This window comes from Sapajus apella, unplaced genomic scaffold, assembly GCF_009761245.1.
Source record: "Sapajus apella isolate SASKATOON/1434 unplaced genomic scaffold, GSC_monkey_1.0 scaffold105, whole genome shotgun sequence".
Lineage (NCBI taxonomy): Eukaryota > Metazoa > Chordata > Mammalia > Primates > Cebidae > Sapajus > Sapajus apella.
This window is the reverse complement of record NW_022437045.1, coordinates 6,338,203-6,346,056: the sequence shown is the minus strand read 5'-3', so window position 1 is coordinate 6,346,056 and position 7,854 is coordinate 6,338,203. Positions and strand designations below refer to the sequence as shown.

Here is a 7,854-nt window from a genome sequence, read left to right as displayed (position 1 = left end):
TTGGCTCACTGCAATCTCTCCTTCCCAGGTTCAAGGAATTCTCTTACCTCAGCCTCCCACGTAGCTGGGATTGCAGGCATGCACCACCACACCCAACTAACTTTTTTATTTTTAGTAGAGATGGGTTTTTACCATGTTGGCCAGGCTGGTCTCGAACTCCTGGCCTCAAGTGATCCACCTGCTTTGGCCTCCCAAAATGCTGGGATTACAGGCGTGAGCCACTGCGCTCGGTTGTATCACCACGAAGGGGATTACAACAAAAGAAACTACTTCAACTTTTTTGCTAATTTATGTGTCTGTATGTCTTTATTTTAATTTAAACTTTGTCCTAGAGTTATGATCTGGAACTTTCTGTTGTGCATGGGTTTGGTTTTGTTTTAAGAGACCTAGTCTCACTTACCTAGGCTGGTATGTATTAAATTCCTGGCCTCAAGTGATCCTCCTGCCTTGTCCTACCAAACTGCTGGGATTACAGATATGAGCCATCATGCCTACCCTTTTTCTCAACGTTTTTTGTTTTAAAAAATCATATATATATGTATATGTATATATACACACATATATGTGCTTATATATGTATATATGTTTTACAGAGAGATACTGTAGAAATGCTGCATCAAAAAGCTTAATGTAAAATATGATTACACAATCTAACTGTGAATTAATAAAATTTGGAATTTCTGGTCTATAGCATATTTGAAAGCTCTTTAACAGAAGCTTAGGAAATTATCTTATGTTCAAAAAGAAAAAAGAAAGCTCTAACAGAAGATCAAAAATTCCATTTTGAAAGAATATTCTAGGCCGAGTACAGTGCCTCATGCCTATAATCTCAGCACTCTGGGAGGCTGAGGCGGGTGGATCAGCTGAGGTCAGGAGTCTGAGACCAGCCTGGCCAACATGGTGAAACCCCGTCTCTACTAAACATACAAAAATTAGCTGGGTGTGATAGTGGATACCTGTAATCCCAGCTACTCGGGAGACGGAGGCAGGAGAATCACTTGAACCCAGGAGCTAGACGTTGCAGTGAGCCAAAATCACAGCATTGTACTCCAGCCTGGGCAACAAGAGCAAGACTCCCATCTTAAAAAAAAAAAAAAATTCTCAAATTTTGCATGTGCAACCATTGTCTCATTGAACCAGTTGACGTAGAAATGGCTTCCCCAGCTCTACACAATGCTGGGCAATTTGTAGTGTCCCATATACATTTTGATAATTGAATAGAGTTAAAAACTTGTTTGTGTCCAAAGCGTGTGAAAAACATATTCAGACCAAATACACAAAGGAGGGAAGTAACAGCAACAGCAAATAAGTCGCTTTAAAAAATTCATAGCACCCTCAGATATCCAATATCATCAACTTTCCTTAGTGCTCCTATTAGGTAGGTCAGGGGAGGTGGCATTTTGGAAAGACTCTCTGCCCCTTTCCCATCTTATGGCTGATATAATTCCTGAGACATTTACTCTGCAGATTTCCAGTAGCCTTTTAGGCTAAGCATCTACATGGGCACAGGAGGGTCGGATTATCAGACGCTCCTCAACGTTCCATGTAGACCAGTGCCTGTCCTGATAACTGCTTTTGTTTTTTGTTTTCTTCTTTTTTTAAATTCAGTCCCCGTAGAGACTGCCAAAAATTGCCAACGCTGACTACATTTCAAGTCATCATGGCGGGGTATTGGGAAAAGTTTTCAATTAGCAATAATCACCCCTTGGCTAAACCTCATTGGCTACGATACTGCCACTGCGCAAAGCTGATAACTGCTTTTGATGATGCGATGAGAGCATAGAGCACCCTGACACGTAGGTGTGGGGTTGAAGTCAGGTAACGTGGAAGGAAAGGGTCCAGAATGCTGAGATTTTAGGTGCCAAAAGAACAAACGCCCACTTTACAATTGTGGTACATGCCCATGGAGCAGTCCATTGTATGTGTGATATTGCGCTGGCCTAGAGCCAGAACCTGAGCAACACTATTTTATAAAATGCAAAACTTTTTTAAATAAGTTGAAGTGACTGCCCCATTCTCACAATAACTACTGTCCTTGGCCTCTGTAAATAGAACTGCTAGTTTGTTCTGCAAAACTATGTAAAGCTGCTTACCTTTTCTTATCAGTAACTGCTAAAATCTGTGACTTCTATCACCACCCAGACGATGTGTAAACAAATGTATATCCTGACTTCTGTAAACCACTGAGGTAACAAACAGAATGACAAAAGTCCCCTAGACCTTGGAATGTCCGGAGACCCCCACCCTTGTCTCCACCCAGGAGGTGAATTACAGAATCCCCTGGACCTTGGAATGTCCGGAGACCCCCGCCCTTGTCTCCGCCCAGGAGGTGAATCACAGAATCCCCAAGCCCTTGGAATATCCGAAACCTTTTCATCCCCATCCCCGCTCCTCACCCCCACACCCAAGGTGATTTTTCGGGTATAAAAAGCCGTGGCACCCTCCTTTTGACGCCACAGGTTGGAGAGACGTGAGTCCTCTGTGGTCGCCGGCATAATAAATGACCCTGTAATCTGGCATACTTTTGTTTTGGTGCTAACTTTCTACGCTCCGGTCAAATACAACATATGTATCTATGAAAAACAAAGTTTTAGCCGGGCACTGTAGGTCAAGATGGCCAGGGGGAGACCTATGTTAATTCTAGCTAAATCATTATAAGCTTTCTTGGCTCAGAGTACACTGAAGCTTACACACCAAACTAAACTATATTGTTGGTGCAGTTAATTAGAAATCAGGCGGCAACAGGAGGCCTAAGGTAAAGACCGTCCGAGAGCGCAGTAACACGGGGGAACACCTGGGGTGGTTGTAGAGCAGGGAATACTGCTGTTGTCCCACGAATGCCTTCTCAGCATGGAGACTGTATGAGGGCCTCGGAAAGAGGGCTTGCGCAAAGATCTCTGAGAAGGGAGGCAACCTCTGCTCACTAAATCCAGGAGGGTCTTTGCAGATGGGAGCAGGGAAGGAGAAAAGCCTTGCAGGGCAGAGATCACGGAACACCTCAGGCTCTGCCTTGATTCTCGAAATATGGAGTGATTTTAATTGTTCTATGTCCTCCATGCTTGGGAGATAAAAGCCCTTGGATGCACTGGGTGTGGTCAGACCCAGCAGCTCCTCGTCCGCTATACTTGTGAGACAGTAGCACCCTGATAACAGTCGATGATCAACTCAGAGTACTAGTTTAGCATGTCTCAGAAGGATCTCAAGGGCTCTCCCCCCAGCTATATTTCCTAACCCTTTGCTCTGCCCTTCCACACCCATGAGATCAATGAGATTATGCACATAATAAAAGTGTCTGGAGCCCAGAGCTCTGGGCCAACCTGGTTCCCATGCATGCATTGGTCCCCTGGACCCATGCTGTAACTTCTGCTCTTGTGTCTCTGTCTTTATTTCCTTTTCTTAATCCCTCGTTACCGCTGGGACTAAGGGCACCCACATACGGGTTTGGGGCTGGTACCCAACAGGGCGCAGTGGCTCATGCCTGTAATCCCAGCACTTTCGGAGGCCAAGGCAGGCGGATCACCTAAGGTTGGGAGTTAGAGACCAGCCTGACCAACATGGAGAAACCCCATCTCTAGTAAAAATACAAAATTAGTTAGATGTGGTGCCGGGCACCTGTAGTCTCAGCTACTTGGAAAGCTGAGGCAGGAGAATCACTTGAACCTGGGAGGCAGAGATTACAGTGAGCAGAGATCAAGCCATTGCTCTCCAGCCTGGGCAACAAGAGTGAAACTCCGTCTCAAAACAAATAAAAAAGAAAAAAAAGTTTTATCTTCCTGACAATGGTTTATTGACATGAATCATACTATAGGAAAGAAAGACAAGCAGGCAGTTCTACCTCATGAGTTCCAAAACCATGTTTGTTCAGCTCAGTGTAAAACTACAGGGCTTGATGGTGATGAAATCATCTGCTCTAAGCGGCAAAGACAAGCCCTCAGCTTGTGTTCCTGTTTACACAGCAATGTATGCCTTTCCACATAGTTCTTCTGGAACCATCAAGACCACGGGGTAAGCAGATTCCTTCTACTTGACCACAGTTAAATCAGAGGCTGCAAACTGCTGGCCCAGGGGCTGAATCTGGCTTGTGCAAATTGATTGATTGATTGATTGATTGGAGACAGAGTCTCACTCTGTTGCCTAGGCTGGAGTGCAGTGGCATGATCTTAGCTCACTGCAGCCTTCACCTTCTGGGCTCAGGCGATTCTCCTGCCTCAGCTTCCCAAGTAGCTGGGACTACAGGCGCATGCCACCACACCCGGCTAATTTTTGTATTTTTAGTAGAAACAGAGTTTCACTATGTTGCCCAGGCTGGTCTTGAACTCCTGGGCTCAAGTGATCACTCCCCTCGGCCTCGCAAAGTGCTGGGATTATAGGCATAAGCCACCACACCCAGCCCTAGGCCTGCAGAATTTTTAAAAGGCTTAAGCATAAAATCCAAATTTTCACCTCTTAAAAAAAAGATGTGGTCTGTTTGGACCTGGATTCTGGTGAGATCAATGCTGTGAGATCTAAGGAGGGGATCTAAAGTGAAAGACGGCTGGGCACAGTGGCTTATGCCCGTAATCTCAGCACTCTGGGAGGCCGAGGCGGGCAGATCACTTGAGGTTGGGAATTCAAGACCAGCCTGGCCAACATGGCGAAACCCCTTCTCTACTAAAAATACAAAAATTAGCCGGGTGTGGCAGTGGGTGCCTGTAGTTCCAGCTACTCAGGAGGCTGAGGCAGGAGAATCGCTGGAACCCAGGAGATGGAGGTTGCCGTGAGCTGAGATTGTGCTATTGCACTCCAGCCTGGGCAACAAGAGTGAAATTCCATCTCAAAAAAAAAAAACGGTGAAAGTCACTCTAAAAGGTAGACACTTGCTTTGACCTTTGGGGGAAATGGTTCCTTGGTGCTTCATTATGGACTTGGTCAACAAATTTAAGGCAACCATGGTACACGTGAATACAGATGCTTTAGGTAGAAAACAAGAAATCTCTCCTCTTAAGGTAAAATAAACTTTTGTCACAAAAGTCTATAGAACATATTGCTGCTTTGGGGGATGTTTTACACCTGGTCCGCTTCACTAGTTAATACTATATTATCTGCTCTCCTCTAGAAGCCTCCAGAGGCTTCAGGTTTGTGATACCAAGTCGTCTACACTCCGTTCTCCTTTAATTTTATGAACTCACCTGAATTCACTGGTGTATTGACTCTGTTTTTTAAAACACCATCTCTAGGCTCAAACTCCCCTCTTGAGTGCCAGGAGGATTGAAGATTTTTTCCTGCAGGGCATCTCTTCCTGAGTTACCCGAAACTGATGACATTTTTCCCCATGTAGGACTATTTTATTCCTAAGAAGCTCCTCTAGTTTGCAGTCTTTTTCCTGGACTACCGTAACAGTATTCTAACTGGTCATCTTGCCACTGTCTCCCCTACTTCCTGTCTTTCATTCTGTGTTAAAAACACAGAATAAAATCCTCCAGGGTCGGGCACTGTGGCTCACACCTGTAATCCCAGCACATTATGGGGCAGAGGCAGGAAGATCACTTGAGGTCAGGAGTTTGAGACCAGCCTGGCCAACATAGTGAAAACCCATCTCTACTAAAAATACAAAAATTAGCCAGGCTTGGTGGTACACGTCGGTAATCCCAGCTACTCAGGAGGCTGAGGCAGAAGAATCTCTTGAACCCAGGAGGCAGAGGTTGCAGTGAGCTGAGATCACACCAGTGCATGCCATCTTGGGCAACAAAGTGAGACTTCATCTTAAATGAAAAGCAAAACTCCTCTACAAAGACCTCCACAATCTGTCTCTGCCTTTATATTAATAGGAGCTGCTCCCTCTGCCTGCAATACCCTTCCCTTACTACCCAAAGGGAAACCTGCTGAGTCCTCAAAACCCAGCTCACAAATGATTGCCAAGAACTGTGAGATTTTACCCAGCTTGCAAGCTAACAAGGTAGCTTGCCTTAGTTTCAGGAACACTGGCAGAAGACACAAGACTCCTGGGTAAGAGACAAAGGACATGATTACAGCACAGCCAGCAGCAGGAGCTTTATATTTCCGTTGCTTCCCCTTGCTCCTCTAGTCTCAGAGCAGCCCCAGGGATTGCTGTACACACACTGGTTCATTCCACAGTAGAAGACCCCAAGCTCAGAAATCCCCAATCTGAAAGAAGCTGCTAGTGGCCAGCATGGTGGCTCACACCTATAATCCCAGCACTTTGGGAGGCTGAGGCAGGTGGATACAGGGTCAGGAGATTGAGACCATCCTGGCTAACATGGTGAAAACCTGTCTCAAGTAAAATACAAAAAATTAGCTGGGCACGGTGGTATGTGCCTGTAATTTCAGCTACTTGGAGGCTGTGGCAAGATAATTGCTTGAACCCAGGAGGCCAAGGTTGCAGTGAGCAGAGATTGCAACACTGCACTCCAGCCTGGGCCACAGAGCGAGACTCTGTCTCAAAAAAAGCTGCAAATCTACCCAAACTTTGCCCCTGGAAGGAGACATTATCTTTATTCTGTGGAGGCTAACAGATCTGCCTTCTGCCCTAAGGGGAGACATTCTTTTATCTTCCAAGGCTGTATGCTCTATAAATGTCCTTGAATTAATAGTCTGGAGTAAGGGAAAAATACAAGACATGAAGAAATACAAAATCAGCAGACCTGTAAAGAATGGTCTCAATGCTAATTTTGTGACATACAAATTTTAAAAAATTTTTTACCTAATATGATTAAGGATGGAGAAAGACTGTTAATCCCAGTTGCATGACAATATACATTGGTATAAAATATCATAAATGAATTTAGCAATATGAATCAGTAGCATTAAAAATTCATCCTCTTTGAGCCAGTAATTAGACTTCTGGGAATTTATTCTAAGAGAATAAATTTAGCTGCAGTTAAAGATTTATGTAGCCCGGTGAGGTGGCTCACACCTGTAATCTCAGCACTCGGGGTGGGCGGATCAACTGAGGTCAAGAGTTCAAGACCAACCTAACCAACATGGAGAAACCCTGTCTCTACTAAAAATACAAAATTAGCCAAGGTATGGTGGTGCATGTCTGTAATCCCTACCAGCTACTAGGGAGGCTGAGGCAGGAGAATTGCTTGAACCTGGGAGGCAGTTTGCGGTGAGCTGAGATTGTGCCACTGCACTCCAGTCTGGGCAAGAAGAGCAAAACTTCGTCACACACACACACACAAAAAAAAACATTTACGTAACAAATATCTCCATGCATGCCTCATCGGCAGAACCCTACACTGGTTGGTATTTGTAATAAGACGGATTTTGCTGAGCATTTTTGGTGTGTATGCTACCCATACTCCCACGGACCAGGCTTGCACCTTCTGGAGCTGTGCTTTCCAGCCTAAACAATCAGACCAGGTCCAGGTCACACTCCCTGGGAGCTTCGGAAAAAGCTGCATCAAACCAGAGCTTCTCCCCAAGCCCAGCAAACCACTCATGGCCCAGGTAGTCCTTCCTGGGAGACCAAAGCTTCCTCCTTCATTAACGAGGATAACTCTTGGTGGGGACAAGAGTGACTTTATTTTAAATGCCAATCCATTGACTAACCCCGAGTCTGGGAATGCCTCCAGAATGTCAAGTTTATGTATTATCTTTATGTAGAAATACCCATTCACTGTAAGTTTCCTTCAAAACAACCCTGGAGGCTGTTGCAGAAATCATAGGCTGTGATGCTGGTAGCCGCCTCCACACTCCTTCACATGTGTTTTTCCCTAAGATGTAAGTCCTGGGTCTACAGGCTTGCGGCAAAGAGATCTACCTATCTTGTAGTCTCTAAAGACCACGTTTCTGTTTGTAAGTTCCCCTAATAAATCACACAAAACCTACAAATTGGATTTCTTTTTTTATTTT

General features: G+C 45.0%; 1 non-coding gene across 1 annotated transcript; it reads right to left on the bottom strand.

Moving 5' to 3' along the window:
• Nucleotides 1-1,608: 1,608 nt before the first annotated feature.
• Nucleotides 1,609-1,749, bottom strand: LOC116536940. Its single transcript, XR_004262890.1, has one exon. It is a non-coding gene; the product is annotated as a U4 spliceosomal RNA (small nuclear RNA).
• Nucleotides 1,750-7,854: the final 6,105 nt, after the last annotated feature.